This window comes from Pinus tabuliformis, chromosome 3_2 (genome assembly GCF_031772625.1).
Source record: "Pinus tabuliformis cultivar Carrire ecotype Pingquan chromosome 3_2, CPIR1, whole genome shotgun sequence".
NCBI lineage: Eukaryota > Viridiplantae > Streptophyta > Pinopsida > Pinales > Pinaceae > Pinus > Pinus tabuliformis.
This window is the reverse complement of record NC_142302.1, coordinates 1,174,204,462-1,174,226,299: the sequence shown is the minus strand read 5'-3', so window position 1 is coordinate 1,174,226,299 and position 21,838 is coordinate 1,174,204,462. Positions and strand designations below refer to the sequence as shown.

Sequence of the window (21,838 nt, the reverse complement as noted above, 5' to 3'; positions counted from 1 at the left end):
CAGCAATCAAATTTTTTGAAAATTTGAAAATTTCATCACAAGATTCCAGAAATTTACATTACAGTCAGGGCAAAACTGTTGCCTCGTAGACAATGCCAATCTTATAGACAGAAGAATTTAAGATTTACTGTCAGTACCATCCTTTGAAAGTTGCCCAAAATTTTGCCATAACACATATTTCTCTGTAAGAAGGAATTACAATGTTATGATTTTGATTTTGCACTGGCAAAGCTCAGGGTTTGAATCTTATATGAAAACAAATGATATCATTTTGATTCTAAAACAAGGTAAGAGTATGCATTCAAGCAAACAATTTCCTGTAACATGATTTTGATTTTAAGCTGCAATGCTTGGGATTTAAGTGTCTCCGTGGTTGTGTGACCTAATGAACTTTCCCAATCAATCCCTCCACCAAAAAGGAGGTGAACGGTAAAATCCTATCAGCTGGACTCTAAATAGAGTGCAAACTCTTCCAGTACAAGGGCTTCTGGAGCTATGCTATAAATTCAAAATGAAAACAAATGATATCATTTTGATTCTAAAACAAGGTAAGAGTATGCATTCAAGCAAACAATTTCCTGTAACATGATTTTGATTTTAAGCTGCAATGCTTGGGATTTAAGTGTCTCGGTGGTTGTGTGACCTAATGAACTTTCCCAATCAATCCCTCCACCAAAAAGGAGGTGAATGGTAAAATCCTATCAGCTGGACTCTAAATAGAGTGCAAACTCTTCAAGTACAAGGGCTTCTGGAGCTATGCTATAAATTCAAAATGAAAACAAATGATATCATTTTGATTCTAAAACAAGGTAAGAGTATGCATTCAAGCAAACAATTTCCTGTAACATGATTTTGATTTTAAGCTGCAATGCTTGGGATTTAAGTGTCTCCGTGGTTGTGTGACCTAATGAAATTTCCCAATCAATCCCTCCACCAAAAAGGAGGTGAACGGTAAAATCCTATCAGCTGGACTCTAAATAGAGTGCAAACTCTTCCAGTACAAGGGCTTCTGGAGCTATGCTGTAAATTCAAAATGAAAACAAATGATATCATTTTGATTCTAAAACAAGGTAAGAGTATGCATTCAAGCAAACAATTTCCTGTAACATGATTTTGATTTTAAGCTACAATGCTTGGGATTTAAGTGTCTCGGTGGTTGTGTGACCTAATGAACTTTCCCAATCAATCCCTCCACCAAAAAGGAGGTGAACGGTAAAATCCTATCAGCTGGACTCTAAATAGAGTGCAAACTCTTCCAGTACAAGGGCTTCTGGAGCTATGCTATAAATTCAAAATGAAAACAAATGATATCATTTTGATTCTAAAACAAGGTAAGAGTATGCATTCAAGCAAACAATTTCCTGTAACATGATTTTGATTTTAAGCTGCAATGCTTGGGATTTAAGTGTCTCCATGGTTGTGTGACCTAATGAACTTTCCCAATCAATCCCTCCACCAAAAAGGAGGTGAACGGTAAAATCCTATCAGCTGGACTCTAAATAGAGTGCAAACTCTTCCAGTACAAGGGCTTCTGGAGCTATGCTATAAATTCAAAATTTGAAATCAATACCTGTGAAAACAATAAGATTTGGCTGCTCTGCTTTAATCATCCTCTTGACAAAAGCAGTAGTATTGAGGTCTGGACATGTGGAAACTTGACTGGGAAACACGTCCAAGCATTTCGTGCTTTGACCGTCTGCATAATGCATGTCTGCCACCTGCCAAAAAAACCCAAAGGAATTCATATCCCAAATTCAGACTGCAATTCATACATCAAAGAAAGAGAGTGAGATACGAAATGTTACATCATTTCTGTTTGAACACCTATTAAACAATAAAAAGGAATGTGTAAACATTTCAGAATGGTTGCAACAACAACATGGCATAGCAGTAGGTATACCTGCAAAATTTTGAACTGCCCATTAGTGTTCTTAAACCGGAGAGGGGGCAAGGGCACTGATTTGGCTGTGGCTGTTGAAAACACCCAGGTAGCTGTAGTGGAAAGAATAAGAATAAAGAATAAGAAAGCTTTCGCCAACAGAGAACGAGAATGCCGAGGAGCCATGAAATGAGTGACCACAAAGTAGAGCGATCAAGTGAAGAACCGGTGTGAACTGGTGTGAATATTCGGCTGACTGTGTACCATGGCTTTTCTGTCACCTTCTTCACCGCCGAATGGATGGACGGCTCTCCTCACCACACCCTGCCATCTTCGTCAAGGGACATGATCTGCTTCATAGAGCTCCCTGATGTTCAGATCGAAGGGGATCGAGGCGCCTCAGATTGCTGTCCTCTCTCATCCTTCCACAGACACTTGGCCTCTCTTCGCTGACGCTTGGTTTCTAAAAAGGCCGATGATCTAATGGTTGGAGTTTATTCCATCGTCTAACAATCGATCTAAGGGCCCATAACGAGACACCGCGGCACGGAGGGGAGTTCCTCTCAGAGGGAACGCCTTATAGCTTAAAAATGTATTTAATAGTGAAAGGTTATTATCGAAATTGTATTAAATTTGATAGAGTTTAAATGTTTTTAAAGTAATTTAATCCCAAAACAATTGCATCAACTTTTTATTAAATTTACAAATTCACATTCCATGGATGATGAAAAATGTCCAACGTTTCAACCAACCCATGTGTATCTTTGAATAAGTTTAAAACAATCACAGGAAAGTAACGAAAATTATAAAATGCTAAAATGCATGTGCTAATCTTAAGGATCTGTTACGCCGTGGAATGATATCATCAAAATTACACAAAAACTGGATCAAAGTTAAATACTCCGTGAAATAATTTAATTCCCAGAACAATTACATAACAACCAACTGAAATTAAATATCCAAAATTTTAAAAAATAAAAATTCCAAATAACTCAGCCAACCCGTGCCCATATTTGCATAAGTTTAAAATATTCAAATCAAAACAATGAAAATGAAAATAAAGAGTAATAAAAGAGGATAAGAAGTTGAAAAAAAAACTAGCACATATGAATTCTTCTCTTCCCATCTATCAGTCTTTCTTTCCTCGAATACTGAAAATGCAATATATGTCACTATTTCCTCGAATACTGAAAATGCAATATATGTCACGTCAGACCTCAAATCAGGTAAGAGTTAATAAATCTAACGTTAGGGTTCAGCATAGTTATCAATAACATAATTCTAGAGATTTGGCTCAAATGGTTCCCAAACTCTGCAATGCATAAAACTGGTGGATATATTTACACATTGGCGCGCACGACAGAAAGACTTTTAAACCATGGGAACCACAGGAATTCATGGCTCTGAACAATCATTCAATGTTTAAAGATGCAAAGCCAAATAAAATTGAAGCAAAATATGCAACTAACTAATAACCAGTTTTTGGTGGCTCAGAGACTTTAGGAGTATAAGCAGATGAGGCACCTGCCTGTGAGACGAACGGATGGCTAAGTAGCTGAGACGCTGTCCAGCGCAACCCGGCATCCTTCTGCAAGCAACAGCGGATGAAGCTCTGGAACTCTGGAGAAGCAGAGGGCGGTGGCGTGGGCGGTTCCCCGTAGCGTGTAAGGCACATGAGCGTTGGCCAGTCCGGGTGGACGCCCGGTGGCAGAAAGGGCAACGGCCCGACGTAGCATTCCAGGAGGCTCAGCTCGAGGCTCCAGATATCGCCGGCGTACCCATCGTAGCGCCCATCGTTCATATCGGGGTCGATTCTCTCGGGGCTCATGTAGGTGAAGGTCCCTACGCAGGAATTGCAGGGATCGAGCGACTTCGACAGAATCCGACTCAGGCCGAAATCCGCGATCTTGACCTGGCGCCTGCTGTTGAGCAAAAGATTGGAAGGCTTGATGTCTCTGTGCACGATCTTGTTGGCGTGGAGATACTTGAGGCCGTGCAGGACCTGCCTGTTCCGACAACCGGCGCCCACACTTGTCGAGTGAGCCCCCGTCCATGTATTCCAGCACAAACTGGATCTCCCCGACCCGGTCGTAGACGACATGGCACTTGACCACGTATGGGGGATCGAGGCGCCTTAGATTGCTGTCCTCTCTCATCCATCCACAGACGCTTGGCCTCTCTTCGCTGACGCTTGGTTTCTAAAAAGGCCGATGATCTAATGGTTGGAGTTTATTCCATCGTCTAACAATCGATCTAATGGCCCATAACGAAACACCGCGGCAAGGAGGGGAGTTCCTCTCAGAGGGAACGCCTTACGGCGTAATTACAAAGCATAAATGGTATAATGGAGGAATTTTAATTATAAATCATATTATTCTATATATTAATATTAATACAAAAGTTTGAAAACGTGTTAAATTAAATTATGCCTATGTTGCATTGAGCTTATGAGAGGAATTTGTTTCGCGTCGAAGGTTAAGAAGTTAAATGACTCCATAATACTGAGGGTTTTCTTAATATTAATTTTTTGAGTTTTAAATTCTTGGGTTTATAATATTAATCCATTAGGTTATAATATTAATAGGTTGGGTTGATAAACATTGTGACAAACATTGTAGAAAAATCAATCCAACATTAAGTTGTGACAAACATTGTTGCAAAATGACAATCAATCTGATACTCATTGTCACAATGTTACATTACCTTGTAATTTATTCAATGTTGTCTCTCATTATTACAAAATTAGGGTTTATTAATCTCTTGGGTTTATTAATTCCTTGGATTTATAATATTAATCGCTTGGGTTTATAACGTTAGGGTTTAATGTTGTGACTTGTGAATGGTGAAGAAATCTATCCAACATCACATTGAGAAAAACATTGTCGCAATTCGATAAGAAATGTGAAAATCATTATTGGAAACTTACATTACTTTCCAATGTCACCTCTCAACATTACAAAGTTAGGGTTTATTAATCCCTTCAATTTATTAATTCCTTGGCCTTATAACATTAATCCCTTAAAACGTAGGGTTTATAATATTAATACATTTGGTTTATAATATTAAATCTATCCAACGTCGCATTGTGGCAAAAAAAATCCAATGCGGTCTCTCAAAGTTACAAAATTACGGTTTATTAATTCCTTGGGTTTATAATATTAGTCCCATGGGTTTATAAGCTCGAGGGTTTATAATATTAATTCCTTTGATTTTAAATCCATATGGTTTATAATATTAATCCCTTGGCTTTATAATATTAATCCATTGGGTTTATTAATCCCTTGGGTTTATATTTTTAATTCATTGGGTTAATAAACGTTGTGACAAATATTGTACACAAATCAATTCAACGTCGCATTGTGACAAACATTGTGGCAAGATGACAATCAATTTGATACTCATTATCACAATGTTACATTACATTGCAAGTTTATTCAATTCACCTCTCAACATTACAAAATTAGGGTTTATTAATCCTTTATGTTTATTAATTTATTGGGTTTATAATATTAATCCCTTGGGTTTATAATTCCTAAGGTTTATAATATTAATCCCTTGGGTTTTTAATCCCCAGGGTTTATAATATTAATCCCTTGGGTTTATAATATTAATCCCTTGGGTTAATGTTATGACATTTGAATGGTGCAGAAATCTATCCAATGCTGGATTATGACAAATATTGTCACAATGTGAAAACCAATATGATAATCATTTTTGGAACCTTACATTACATTGTAATTTTTTCAACGTCACATTGTGACACTACAATAGGGCTTCGTATTGTGATGTTTGCATGCTAGATAATTCAATCGACTTTGGATTGTGACAAACATTGTCACGAGATGACAATTAATTTGATAGTCATTGTTACTATGTTACATTACGTCGCACTTTATTTAATGTCGCCTCTCAAAATATAAATCACTTGGGTTTGTAATATTAATCCCTTGGTTTGACAATGTTTATCCTTTGGGTTTATAATCACTAGGGTTTATAATATTAATCCCTTAGTTTTATAATATTGGCCCCTCGGATTTACTAATCCCTTGGGTTCAAAATAAAATTAGGGTTTAATGTTGTGATATTTGAATGTTGAAAAAATCTATCCAACCTCACATTATGATAAACATTGTCACAATTTGGCATGCAATATGACAATTATTGTTGGAAACTTAAATTAATTAACATTAATATTATTTTTATTTTTGCTAATAATTATTAATATTTATTATTATTAATTCTTATTATTAATAATAAATTTTATTATTAGTATTAATGTCTTAGGTTTATAATAATGATTTCTAGAGTTTTATTATTATTATTATTAATTTATTATTATTAAAAAATCTTTAGGTTTTAATCAGTAGGGTTTATAATACACATCTCTTGATTCTATTAATCCCTTAGGTTTAATATTATTATTATTTTGTTGTTGTTAATTTTATAATATAACAATTATTTTTATTATTATATTTACTATATATTTATCATGGATAATTTGGAAACCCTTCTCACAACGAAAGAAGTTTTCTCTTTAGAAGACATTAAGTTTGGGGTTAATCACCTCGCTAATGGGAAAGCTAAGGACATTGAAGGTTACCAAGCGGAAATCTTAAAAATTGGAGGTCCTGTCCTCATCCCCCACATCCACAAGCTTTTCAATCAAGCAGTCAAGCAAGGGTTCCCTAAATCTTGGACTGAGAGCCTCATTATCCCCATTTTTAAAAGTGGGGATACAAGTAACCCCTCTAATTATCGAACAATTATGATCAGCCCTCTCTTAGCCAAGTTATATGGTAGTATTTTGGAAAAGAAGTTAAGCATATGGCTTGAAAATGAAGGTAAGCGGGCTAAAGGCCAAGCAGGTTTCAGAAGGCATCACTCAACAATAGACCACCTTGTTACGCTTAGGATCATTGCGGAGGAATTTCGTAATGATAAATCCAATTTATTTTGTTGCTTTGTGGACATTAGAAAGGCTTTCAATACAGTTCCTAGATACAACCTTTGGAATAGATTAGAAGAGCTAAAGGTTCCTCTTGAGTTGAGAGCTGCCACTATAAGGTTATACGAGAATGTAATTGCCAAGCTAAAGAGCAATGAGGGGTGGTCGAAAGATATTAAGTGTAACATCGGAGTTAAACAAGGTTGCCCCATCTCCCCTACCCTATTTGGCATTTACATCGATAAGCTCGAAGGCTATTTAGAGGAAGCAGGATGTGATGGCATGATCTTAGCTGGGATAGTCGTCATCCTTCTTCTTTATGCTGACGATATTGTTCTTTTGGCAAGGTACCCATCTCATCCTAATAAGCAACTCAAGCTTCTTAAGGATTTCTGCTCTACCATGGGTATGACTGTTAACACTAACAAAACAAAAGTTATGATTATCAAATCCAAGAAGGACACTTACGCTAATTTTATGTATGACAATAATAACTTGGAGGAAGTGTATTCTTACAAGTACCTAGGAATTGATATTCATCACAAGCTCAACTGGGACCATAGCATTAAGAAAAGGATTAATGGGGGGTGGAAAAAAAGAAGTTCCTCTTTGAAACTTTAGTCACTCCTGTTATCTTATATGGCTGTGAGGTTTGGGGTTGCAGCATCTCCAGAGAATCATGGAGAAAGATTGAGCAAATCCAGAGGCGTTTTATAACTTATAACCTGAAAATTAAAAGTAATACACCCTATCCTATTCTCCTTATAGAAGCAGGTCTTTCCCCTATTGAGAGCCTAGCTATGCTTAGGTTTCTGTTGTACAAGCACAAAATTAGTAACATAGACGATCATAGACTTCCTAAGCTAGCTTTAAATTCTAGCCAAAACCGCCTAAGGCTCAATCGAGGGTGGCATAACGACACAAGGGCCTGGTTAAACTATTGGGAGATCAACGATAATGATGCATTGCAAAACATAAATAACATTAAAGATATTGTTACCTCTAAGTTCAAAGAAAAAATGTGGTGTGAGAAAGATTTAGCGGCTAAAAGAAAATTAAGTTATTATAAGAAGGTCATCAACCCCACCCTAGAAGATCAAAAGTATCTCTCTATTTTAACTAGCTCAAAGAAGAAAATTAATATAGCAAAGATTAGAACGAATTCTCATGACCTCCATAGTGAAACAGGTCGTTGGGCAGTTCCTAAAACGCCATGGATGGAAAGGATATGCCATATATGTGAGAATAGGAACATCGAGGATGAAAACCACTTCCTCTTAGAATGCCCCGCGTATAACCACATTAGATCTTAGTTTCACAATCTTTGTTACAATATTGACCTTCCTAGCCTTTTACAATGTCAAAATTATAGTGAGCTCGGGAGGCTTCTCTCCAAGCTTTTTGAGCATAGGAATAAAATCTTAAATCAAAATAAATAATTTGTTTCTTTAGGTCCAATAGACCATTGTTTGGTCTCACCGGACGTTAACAACCACCACCACCACCACCACCACCATCATCATCATCATCATCATTATCAATATTAATATAAATATTAAATCTATATCATTAATATTTTTTTGGCCTATTTCAACTAAATTTATTAATAAATGTGGTTGTGTTAATATTTTTTAAATTAAAACTTAATAGTTATCTTATAACAAAATCCTTAGCCATAGATATTAACACCAATTTTACCATTGATATTATTAATTTGTTAATAAATTGCTTTTTAATACTAATAATCTATAAATACTATTTACCTAAAATCCATAAGTAATTTAAAAATCAATCTATTTTATAAATATTTTATTTATAACATTTTTTATATTATATTAATCTAAAATCATATTAAAATATGTTATATATAATGATGGTAACCACCATCATCATCATAAAATTAATTTTGAATAAAATTATTATTATTTAAAATTATTAATGGTATAAGAGGCCGTTCCAAAGCAATAATATTGAATATATAATTTGTTATTCTAATGAATTTATTAGTTTATATAATTGAAACTTCTTAATTCTCCAAAATTAACTTTCATCCTCGTCCCCTGCCAAGTTCATGTGAAATTTTTTGAAAATATCATTTTGGGAGGCAATTTTTTTAGTGTTTTGTTATTTCCTTCCTAGTATGCAAAGCCAACAAATCTTCCTCTAGGAATTTTAAAAGCGCATTTTTCTCATCGATAATATTTCTAACTGAGTCATATCACAACACCATCCACTCCGCTGGATTTGACCATTAAGCGCCTCTTTTTGATCGATAATGTTTCTACCTGAGTCATATCACCACGCCATCCCCGCCGCTCTATTTGACCGTTGGTCCTCCGATAGCTCTCTCTCGAAAATAGTTGAAATGATCGACAACATAAATTCTGCAGAGAACTCCTTGTAGGAAAGCTACTTAAATTAGATAAGGTTTGTGCTACTTAACGAAATGAGTTCTTAGAAAAATAATCAGCGGTAAGCGCCATTGCCACTGTTCCCTACAACGATTCAGTCGCATAATTTGTCGGGCAATGTAATAACTGCGTAAGATGGTTCCTTGTTTTAAGGATCTTCAGCCATAGCCAGATGATCTGGTGCTCCTCTGCCCATTAAGCAGGTACTCAAAGATAATTCAAACATTTTAACCCGGCCCTGTAAATGATTTCCCGAATGTTCTCCGACCGATCTGGTACTCCGTACAGCATGTGAGCAGGGTATCTTTCCTCCTCAATTACTGATTAGGGCGTTGTTTTTATCTGGGTGAGAAATTCTTCGACCTTAACGATTTGATCTGTACTTCCCTCCTTGATCTCGAAATTACAAGACTGTCATTATCCTTGGGTTGCTCCATGCCATGCAGTTCTGGCACTGGTGCATGCCAACCTCACTCCTGCATTTCATGATGTTCGGTTCTGTTATCATGTTCTTTTGTTTGCTGGTGTCCTACCTCGGATCCTCTTGGCTTCTTGTACAGACGGCAAACGAAGAGTTCGTACTGACAAAATAGATTTGGCACAGACTAATTGCATCTGTCGACGATTTGATAGACTTATTAGATGAATTTACAGCAGATTTAAATTGAGAAGAATTTTATATTTATGTTGAGATACGTTTTATTTTGGAAATTTTAATATAGTTACGAATAATTGTTTCGTGGATAGTAATTTATGTAGAATATTTTCAGTAACCTACATAAATAAAAGGGCCGGATTTATTTGCAAAGCAGTTTTATATATATATATATATATATATATATATATATATATAAATTAAAAAAGGTTATATGAATAAATATTATTTTAAATTAGTTATAATTTTTTTTTGGTAAATGTTGTATTAATAAATTATTATAATGATTTATAATATTATAATTGAATTTCCATACTTAAATATTATGTTAATATGTGTTTAATTTATATATTAATGTTATATGAATAAATGTTATTTTAAATGAGTTATAATTTCTTTTGTAAATATTGTATTAATAAATTATCATAATGATTTATAATATTATAACTAAAAAAAATTGAATCTCCATATTTAACATTATCTTAATATATGTTTAATTTATATATTAAATTTTTTATCAGCTATAATAATAATAAAAATAAAATTGTAATTTAGTTAATTGTTATGTTTTTTTTAACTATTTAAAATGTATAATAAAATAAGTATTTTGTTGTTTATTATGGATTGATGTTTGTAGATATTTACAAATTATTTAGTTTTTTTGCGACATAAAAATAATCTTAGTTTTTATTAAATAAATTAATAAACACTATATTTGATAAATACACTGAGTATGTATGAATAATGTATGCTCATGCTCATGTATAAATATCAGTAGACTAAACTATTTGGGCTCATAACCACTTCCCCAAATAAAAATAAATAAAAATAGCTCAAACATGAGTACAATATAGTCTAGATTATTACAATATACATAAATATAGTTCATTCTATAGTTGAACAATGTTCTTGTAAAACATAAGATAAACTTAGAAACTATGTAAAAACATATTTTTCTTGCATAGCAATAAAAGAGGTTGTTAGTCTCCCTGTGCACTAGCGTGACGGATCAAGAAGCTAGTAGGAGTGCCTATGTTATTCACCAAAAATAATTTTTTAGAGACAAAGTTGCTTTGGAAAGACCATCAAATGTTTGAATTGATTCACTCAAAAATGTGTTGACATGAGAATTGAGTGAGCATATTTGAATGGAATATAAAAGATAACTCTTGCATGATTGCATGCCATTTAAATAATTGATCACTAACTTTGAATCCCCAAAGAGTTGTAACTGAGAGACACCTTGTTCAATGTCAAATGTCAAGAAAAAAGAACATGTAAGAAGCTCAACAAAATTATTTAAACCAACACTTGATCCAATAGATACCTCAAAGAATATATCACTTTAAAGATGTAATACAAAGCCACCCCCACAAGTCCCACCCAATGCAACTGATGCCCCATCAAAGTAAGCCCATGGATAAGATTGATCTGGTTGTTCATCCATAAGTCCATGAGCCCTCCGAGCTTCCTTCTCTCGAGGGTAATGACTAAGAATAGCCATAGATCGTGCAGCAGTCATCCTAGGGGAAGATGAGAGATTCAGGAAAATAGATCTATTGTGAGCAATCCATATGCCCCAACAAATAATTAATGTAAGGTCCATGAATGTGCAAGAGGATGAGAGTGAAAGCCATTTTTTCCATGCAAATTCTATAGAATGACCCGAACATTGCCCATTTTGTGGTTTAATAGATCTGCATTGTTCCCATATACATCAACCAAAATAGAAATTCAAGAAGAGATGTTAATAGTTTCATCCCCAGTTTGGCATAACACACACTAAGTGGGGCCAATGGCAAAATGTCTTACATAATGCACTACATAAAAAACTTAGCCTTCTAGGGGGGCAACCATTTAATTTATACAACCATGTTTTTTTTTTCTAAGTAAAGGCTACTGCTATATTAAAGAAAATAAAATATGTACAGAGTTTAGATCTCGCGAGGAGGCCGAGGCCAGTCCTCACGCTGAAGAAGCTTGACAATTTTGTCTATCTGCTGTAACCTAGTCGCAAAACATAGTCCATAGTCATGATTTCTGGACAGCAAATAACCTGGACTCCATCTAACAAAGACCTCATGGCTACTGGCAGGACAGAGCCAGTTTACATCATAGACACTGAGACAAAAAGGAGCATACTGTTGAAGCCTGAGACTTACAGCAGTAGCTATATTGAGACTTTGAACTGACACCATATGTAAAGACATTATTACAAAAAGACAAAACAGAGCACCCGATGATAACTAGGCTGGCTTGCTGGTCGAGGCCGTCTGCACATCATTGTCCTGGCTGGGCGAGTCGAGCCAGATGACCATCCCCTCCTCGTCCCGAAGCAACTCTCCTGGATCTGGCTGAGCCTGAGAATTGAGGGCCTCCGTTTCCATATTCAAATTGGGCAATTGCAGAATTTCTTGCACAGAGACGTCATTACCCGAGACTTCCTGAGGCGGAGCATGCTGGCCCAGGGCGTTTTGGGCTGGAGCTGCCTCGAAGCGGTGGGTTCTGTAAACCAAGCCGGTCATGTCACCTAAGAAGATATCGTTGTCATGAACACTTGCGGGGGAGCCGGAATTGTGCTCACCAGGATCTTCCTCCGTAATGAAAACAATGAAATTGACCACAACCTCTGGCCTAACCAGGCGGCTGGGGAACCTGAAGCGGAAAGACTGGTAGGTTCCTTGTGGGAGTAGGCATTCTTGCTCTGAATCTTCCATCTCTGAGGAGGGTGGCGCTGCGTTGATGGGCGAAATTGGCTGCATGTCTTCCATTTCAGAGCGAACCCGGATCCCAGATCTTCCCCCGCGCCTGGGGATACCTCTGCTGCGCGGCATGGCGCTAATGACTAGAGATCCCAAGCCCTTGTTACGCCTTCGAAAATTGGAAGCCAGGGTGACCTTTCGTTGAATGCACAGAGCATCAATATGCCTGTTCTGAGCGAGAATGGAAATGTGGATTTCAAAATAATGCGTAGCCTCCATATTTACCACGGGGGGAGGGCCTTGGGCTCTTCTCCTGTTCTGCCTAGAATGCTGAGCAGACATGCTTGGCATGAATGCGGCGTCCCGTCTCCACTGCAACCAACTGAAAACGGCATCCCTTCTTCTCTGCCACGAACTAAATGCACTGCCCTTGTGCATTAAATCCTCAAACATTCTACCTTCCTCCGCGTACCAGGGCTGGCAGTCCGTCCTGCTCCAATGTGGCATGGCGTGAGCCATCTTAATGACTGGTGGAGGCACCCGCATCCGGGTATTTATACAACCATGTTAGTTTAATAGTTAGAAAATATTAACAATACTTTATGTTAATTAACTTTATTTTTAAATTTTATAGTGTATAGTTTATTTTTTTCCATCAAAAGTTTATTTAAAATTTGAAAAAAGGATAAATTGATTTTTTTTTTTAATCTAATAATTTTGTTTATGCCAAGAGATTGCAGAATTGGTGCTTTTAGTTTTTCAAAATCCTACTAGCCTCATTCTTGCAAGATTTATTGCCTAATATGTAATTACCAAAATAGATTACAAATTGCCATAAAAACATGGGTAACCAGAAACAAAAGGGCACAAAAACCAAAAAACATTCAGGATTGATATACAAACAAAAACGATTATGAGTCTAATGAATTTACTGGAGAAGGATTATTTGGTGTAGAGCCTAATAATAGTAGAGGCTTGAAGTTACAATGAACATGTTTCTCCATGTGGGTCAATCTTCCTTCAAATCTGCCAAGTTCCTATTATAGGCACCACTGCAACCTTTATAGGCTAGCCAATCTATATTTCATATGGAACTAGTTTATCTCGAGATTGTTCATGAAGGTGATACTCTTGTTCCTTTCATTTTGTTAATCTCTATTAATTTAATAAAAAAACAGAGTGATGTATCTAAGTTGACTACCAAAGAAATTCTAAGTAGCAACAATCTCTTTAGTATCAGGAGCATGGGATGGGATAGGGTCAATGACTTTGCCTTATCATGAGTCGTCCAATCAAAGTTTTCCATGTTGTCCTCTATCAACCATACCCCTCCTAGCTCTTCCACATTGATGAGGTGTTGTGATCTAGACTGAAAACCAACAAGAACCAGAGACATAAAGGGTACAAAACCACTGAAGGAACCAAAATCACCCAAACATCCATACCCCCAAGCCACCCTTGAATAACCCTCCACTCAAAAAGATGTAGAAAATACATAGGACAAAATATAAAGATCTAGTTGGTTGGTATATCGCATCCCCCTAGCGGAAAGACACAAAGACCTCATGAAAACAAGCTGAATGAGGAGGGCGACCCAAAAATAAGCCGATTGATCGCATTTAGCACAAACTAGGAACCCATGAACTCAACTAGAATTAACAAACTCGGAGAGCCAATGGTGAAACCTAAACTAGGAAATAACTAAAACATCTACCAAAAAATCCAAGAGAATGCCAAAATTCTAAATTAAGTTTACAATGTACTAGACAACAACCAAAGTAGTGATGGTGGCCTAGAGAGGTAGTGGGATGAAACCTCCCTCGCCAAGTGCACCTGGAAGACCTCAGAAAAAGAAGTGAAAACCCTGACTTCCAAAACAAGGCACAATGCTATAGAACTCCCAATTTTTCTAGCAAGATCCTAGAAAATGTAATTACTACAGTTGAGACTAATAAAAACTGAGAGGTAAAATCAACATGGGTGAAAAATTAGCCATACATTATTCTCGACCTATGAACTCATGATAAAACTCTGCTCACACTAAATTATACAAGAGACTGACACCAACACCTTAGTTTGGGGAATGAACCACTATTGTGAAAGTTGAGGAACCCTTGTGTCGAGATCCAAAATGCACTGCAACTGAGAAGTGTTAGCATCACTTTGAGCTCATTAGGATTCAACACACGGCCTCTAGTTAACCAAACCCTCACTTCTAGAATGAGCATTGTCTCTTGGCTTCACCCCCCTCTCCAAAGAAAGAAACCAAATGTGTGGGATTGATACCCTCCTTCAAATGCTTTTCCTCCATTGTTGAACTGAGCAAATTAAAGTTACCTTGCATTGAAATGGATGTAATCTACATGTGGGTTTGCATGACGAAGTTGTGCCATGCCATATGACCTTAATAGCTAAGGAAATTGGTGGGGAGGGTGCCACCCTCATTGATGAACCCATTCCTCTATTCATTTACCCACATTATGCTAATTCAATTTTTTTAGTTACGTTAATATAATTTAATATTTTAAAAGATTTTTTTTTAAATATAATAATGTTTAAATAATTTTTTATTTTAATTAATGGAAAAAATGTATTTTTTTTTCTAGTTTATTTGAGTCCTAAGATGGATGCATGAATAACTTTTGGATTGAGTAGCCATGGCCCAGTCAAAATCACCACGGGATCACACATGGTCTGCGCCACATCAACCCTTAGTATGGATGGATTTTTACACATGGAGTTCCAAACCAGTGATCTTTAACATTACAAAGTGCCTTAATAGTACAACCTATCACTGTCTATTCTATACTCCTATGTAGCATGGAATTAAAATTTTAAATTTATGAACCTTTCTTATAATATGGATTTGAAATTTTAAGTAAAATAATTCTATATTTAAATTTATAAACGGAAATAAGGTGAAAAGTAATAAATTTTTTATTTTTAATATTCAATATGAGTATTTGTTTATTAAAGATAAAGGAGATATATTTGAGAAATATCAATGTCAGTGACTCATTTGGCATTGGAAGACAAGGTGTATGCTCATGGTCTTATATTTCAATGGTGGCATTTGGAATTTTTTTGTGAGATGTGAGAGTGTGTGATGATCATTTGTGCGGGTGGTTTTCCAACAAACTATTTGTCGAAATCTCTAACCAAGCCTTTCATGAGGGTTATGGGTTTACATGTAAACTTTTGTCACAAATCCTCGGCTAGTACCATTATCAAGGCTTCTTTGGGTCTTTGTTAATGTTATTGGCCCTCTGAACATGAATCCAATTATTCAAATATTGATTCTTTCCCAATTTTTGCTAAAGCTTTATCTAGGTTGATCATTTGCTTCTTGGTTTGGGAGGGAGATGTTGTTTCCTCTCACTCAGCTAGTATTCACTCCAAGACTAGAGTCCCACCAGGAGTGAAGCGACTCCTTTTTATGTGGAAGTAATTAAATTGGATAATGTCTCTTAAAAAGTAATGAATTAAGAAGGATTCAAAGGAAGGAAAGGGGGAAACCTTTAATTCTAATCCTTTGTCATTGAAATACACCCTTATGTCAGGTTCGAGCTTTAAGACTTCAAAGGCTCTTTCAAGACAAGCATTTGTAGCAGAGAATTGATTGGTTACTCCTTCACTTCAATTGTACAAGGTCTCTACTAAGATCAATATTCTTGATTATTAACGATGTGTGGTTATTTTTCGTTTCAATATATTCTAGCCCTCAACTTCTGCACTTAAGGCCTAGATCCATCAGAATTGGACCGAAAACTTGGAACTATTATTCTACTCCAAAGGTTATTTTGTGGTTATTTTCAACAACCTTGTAGATCGGCAGAGGGTGTTTGATAAAGGACCCTATTTTTGGGGTTGTGTAGGTCTTTCATTTCAGCCATGGTTTCTGGAGTTCAACCCCATGTTCATGAAGTCTTTTTCTAGTATGGTATGGGTAAGGCTCCCAAACGTATCCCTCGAATGGATTCATCTAGGCTTCCTTAAAGCTATTGGAAACATACTAGGTCATTTCATCAAAATTGATAGTGGAAGACTGGTAAATGGGTTCATCTCTTTCATCTATATTTGAGTGTAATTGGATTTAAGTGAAGGGCTCCCAAACAAAATCTGTCTTAAACGGAATGGAAACGCATATATTCAACCAATGGACTACGAAAGGACTGCTTTTAGATGCGAAGTTTATCAACAACCAAGGCATCTCCAAATGCATGCCCTTCCTCATAAGGGTTGTGTAATTCCCACAAGAAGAGAAAACCGAACTGTGGATGGAGGAACAGAAGGAAACATACATTGGAAAGAAGACACCAAGCAACAAAAGGGTCTTCTCGTAGTAGCAAAAGAGCACTTCTAACACCTCGTCCTATAAAGATCAAGTGTAGCGCCCTATGGTTTCACCTCATCCTTATATTAAGGAGAATCCCCTGTCAAAAGTGAATGAAAAAGTTTCAACCTTAATTGTGGCTGCAACAAGTGGGAAGAAGTACTCTCATGAGTCTGACCATTCAGAGAATGACAAAGAGACCTCATGCTCAACTAAGCCACTTGGGATGAAGTTCTACGAGGAAAAGTAAATTTTGACTTTATACCTAGTTGTATCTCATAACTCTATAGGGCAAGTAGATGTTCATAGAAGAAAGAGGAAAATAAACAAACCCTAAAACAATTTTGATGTTTAAAATTTAAAACAACTAAAAAATAATATATGCAATATATCACTATCTAATATAATATATATTTTTTTCCTAATATAATAAAATTTAGTTTAAAAAATAAAAACACATAACATTTAAAAACTATTAATAATATTTCTTTAATATAAATCATAAATAAAATATTAAAATATCAAACTCCTAGCTCCTATATGAGATCTATATGCATTAGACAACCTAGAATACAAACATTTGAATGATATGTGATGAATTATTTAAATAATCGCTCTGAGTGATAACACGAAGTTAAGATATAAAACTTCTTTCTACTTTTATAAATAAATAAATAAAGTTAATAAAATTTATTATAATTTTAAATTTATATTTTACTTAAAATTAAAAGATTTAAGGAAACATGGTTGCGATTAGGAGGATTGGTTCCTTTAGGATTGATTTAAAATAGGTTTTCTCTACTACTTAAATCATTTGAAAAATATAATAATTTTTTATTTATCATAAACAAAAGAAATCGAATCTTTCGTAATAAAATTATTTTAAAATAAAAATTATAGGAAATTTTTTTACAGTAAATTATTAAATAAATATGTAAAAATTTAAATTTAAAATATTATCTCTTTATTTTAGACTAATGTGAGGATGTTAACGGATAAAAATCCGAAGCCCCTTGAGGTAAACAATGATCATATATTGATTGGTGTATTTTTTAAATTATTTAATAAAATTTTATTCGAAAGAAATGCTTTTTCTTTATTAAAAAGAAAAAAAAATCAAACTTTTTAAATATATATTTCAAATTGTAAAGTTTTTTCAAAAAGTTCTAAATTTTGAATGATTTGATATTTTTATTGCTTTATAACATCAAAATAAGAATTTAAAAACATTTTTTATTAATTTGGTTAAGCTTAGAAGAGCAACTTATAAGAATTTAAAAACATTTTTTATTAATTTGGTTAAGGTTAGAAGAGCAACTAGTCTGTAGCAAGTATGAAGTGAAACAAAATCTCATTATATCTGCCTTTGGAATGAGGAAAAAATATCTTATAACTAACCAGTAAGCAAGTTAAGTTAGGTGACATAAAATAAAATAAGAGAGAAAAACATAATTTCACATTAAACAAAAATCTTATTATATATTTATTAATGAGACAATGGTTATATATATAGGAATAGCTCATTCACTAAATTTAATAGAAATGGATATAATTAATTAAACTAGCTAATCTACAAACTTACGACAATTACCAACTTATAACACATATGTAACCATTAATTCTAACTCCCTCTTTTAATGTTTACATTACAAATATTAAAATCACAAATTATAATACTATAATAACAACACTTATATTTGTCTCATCTAATCTTTACTAGTTCTTTGACCCAGTCTAAAGTCTCAAGACTATGTTCTTTCTTTACCACAACTTCGAGCTTCCCACTAGATTCATTTAAGATAAACAACTGCTTTTGACCATCATTGACTTGTAGAATTGAGAATATTGACATACTTGGATCAACAAGACTTCTGCAAGAAAAACATTCAAGTAATTGAATCACTGTATAGACATACCTCCATCTATTGAATACATGGCCTTCTATTGTAGTCACCAATTATCTGGGAAAAAAATCTAGATACTGATGTATTTAGAATTCAACCATATAATGTTACCTCTTAAACTGACCAATAAAATAACATGTAAGATTATGTTCCTAGCTCCACACAATGCTGCCAACTTACACGAAACCATAAACATAATCAAATCAGTAATGTGTTATTGTGTCATAGTATGCATCAAGAACCACCAATTTGAATTGTGCTACTTTGTTCTATAATTCATTACAAATAAAAAAGATTATAATAACAATTGTGAAGTATACACACACTCAATAAAATTCAAACCCATACTACACAATAAATCTAGATATAGATGCTGCAAAATCTACAAAGTGTGCCTCATGTGCCGGCATTATGAAAATGAATTTTGTTATTGGGTGGTGACTCTATGAGTGATCCTATGAATGACGACTAATTCAACTTTTACGCAACTCTCTTGTACTCATATCTACATACAAAAGAAACTTATTGAGTCACAAGAACTGTGATGTACTATATCACACATCTCTAACTTGATCATGATATGACATTATCATTTCTTACCAAAAACCCCAAGTAAGATTCATTGGTAGTTCTTCCACCTGTATCAACTGGGTGTCCCTAGAAGAGGGCATCCAAGGAGGAGCAGACTAGTGATCAAGGTTTAGGGTTCAACATAGAGAGCGACAGAGGGTAACACGCACCCATGGAGGCACAGGGAGGAGGGAGCTCCACTCCCTCCTACAGTAATGTGGTTTCAAACAGAGGAAGAGCAGGGAATAAAAATCAGACTCCACAACCCTTGGAGGTCAAGACAAAAAGCACTAAAACTCAGAAGGCAAAAGGTAGCAAAACCCACGTAGAACAAGGGACCCATGAAGAAGACTGACAAGAGAAGACAACAGAAGACAAAGGTTAGGGAATAGAGAACAGAAACAAGATGGGACCCTATAAACCCAAGACCATTACCAAACCGCGAGTTAATTTGAATGATCTAGCTCAGCAAGAGCACAAGGATCACATAGTGAACTATGCCATTATATGTAAATTTATGGGAATCTGGCCGTGAGAGAAAGTGTTGTACATCTGGATAAAATACAACTGGAAACCAAAGGGGGAGTTAAAAATACATCTTGGATCCAAAGGTTTTTTTTACAGTGGTATTCACGACCATGGATTACAGAGGCAAGATTTTTGAAGGAGGACGATACTTCTTTGCAGCTGCCAGTCTCTATATGCAGCCATGGACAATGAACTTTATGCCAGAACGTGAAACCTTCACTTCGGTTCCGATATGGATTAGACTCTACTACTTACCTTTAGATTACTGAATGTCAGAGTCTTTAAAAGCTATAGGCAATAAATTAGGTCATTTCTTAAAGATTTCAAAGGCAACTCTATGAGGAAAATATACCTCCTATGCTTGTATATGCGTGGAGAAGGACCTATCAGGAGCCCTTCTAGACGAGGTCATTCTAGAAGTCTATGATGAGCAATGGGTTCAAACAGCTGACTATGAACATATCCCGTTCAGATGTCACAAATGTCATGAGCATGGGCATCTATCTAGAGATTGTCCTCTTAATAGAAGGAAAGAACACCTGAACACTAGTAAAGGGAGAGATCAAAAAAGTTTCACCAAAGTAGGAGGAAAAGGAAAAGGAGGGGGAAGGAAGACAAAAAAGAACCCTACTGAGAAGGATAATGAAACAAGAAGTCACAATAGTTTTTAGATCTTAGAAGAAGAAGATGTCGAGGAAGGTGATGAAAAGAGAATAGAGAATCAAACAGCAAGGGGGAAAGAAAAAGAGACCAGCATGTAGTTCACACAAGAAAAAAATGATCAAGCGAAGGACCCTTTGAGTGACTTGGAAATAGAAAAATACCAGGAAATGACTCAAAGTGAAAGTGGCATAGAGGATCAAGACTTACAGGAGATACTGGAAAGGGAGAACCTAGAGTTGGAAAAGTTTCTATAACAAGGAGGAAACTTGGGAATAAACTCCATGCCTCAGGAGGATGTTGACAAGGTACAATAGATATTCCTTTACAAGTCACATCAAACAGCTACAGGAATCAAAAGAGGACATGATAACCAGGATACTAAAGGGATTTCCTCAATAGGATTAATAACAGGCAATTTAACAGAAAACCCGGGCAAAAGGAGGGGAAGAGAAAGACAGAAAGAACTACTGTTGGAGTGTGGAAAACTCATGATTGACTCAGGAAGGATGAAATACATGTCTAGTTACTCCTTTAAAACCCCACCTCAATGAAGATCACAACCTGGAACATTAGAGGACTACGGAGTAGAATAAAACAGAGGAATCTAGATAACAGGATCAAAGAGGAAAAACCTGACCTAATATTCATACAGGAAACAAAATGCTTAGTGGAGAAGATCAGAGAAAAACATAGTAGATGGTTAAATAGATATGAATACCTTGAAGTTAAGGGAAACAAAGCTGCTGGTGGCATTCTCACTATATGGGATCCACAGAAATCTAGTGTGCTTGATGCGGAGGCATCCAGACATCACCTCTCTTTGATTTTCCAATCGGTGGGAGATAGGCAATGTTACATGATCACAAATGTCTATGGACCTCAGCCAATGGAGGACAAACTTCGACTACTCACAACACTGGAGGATATGAAGAAGAGATACCTAGCTCTACCGTGGATTCTAGGAGGTGATTTTAACATGACTAAATCACTCACGGAGAAGAAAGGAGGAACTAGAACACTTGACATGGATTCAGTTGTTTTCCAGAACTTCATCACCAATATGAAATTGGTTGATATGGAAACAAGCAATGGAATCTTCACTTGGAATAAAAAAGGGGTGGCCCTACCCAAGTAGCCTCAAAATTAGATAGATTTCTTATCTCAGAGGAACTTCTTCTCATGGGAAGTAGCCTGAATGTGTTCATCCTACCTTTTGGAGGTTCAGATCACTAGCCTATTCAATTGGAA

At 35.5% G+C, this 21,838-nt stretch overlaps 1 pseudogene; it reads right to left on the bottom strand.

Moving 5' to 3' along the window:
• Positions 1-3,347: 3,347 nt before the first annotated feature.
• Positions 3,348-4,035, bottom strand: LOC149184908 (mitogen-activated protein kinase kinase 9 pseudogene; annotated as a pseudogene).
• Between the last annotated feature and the right edge of the window lie 17,803 nt (positions 4,036-21,838).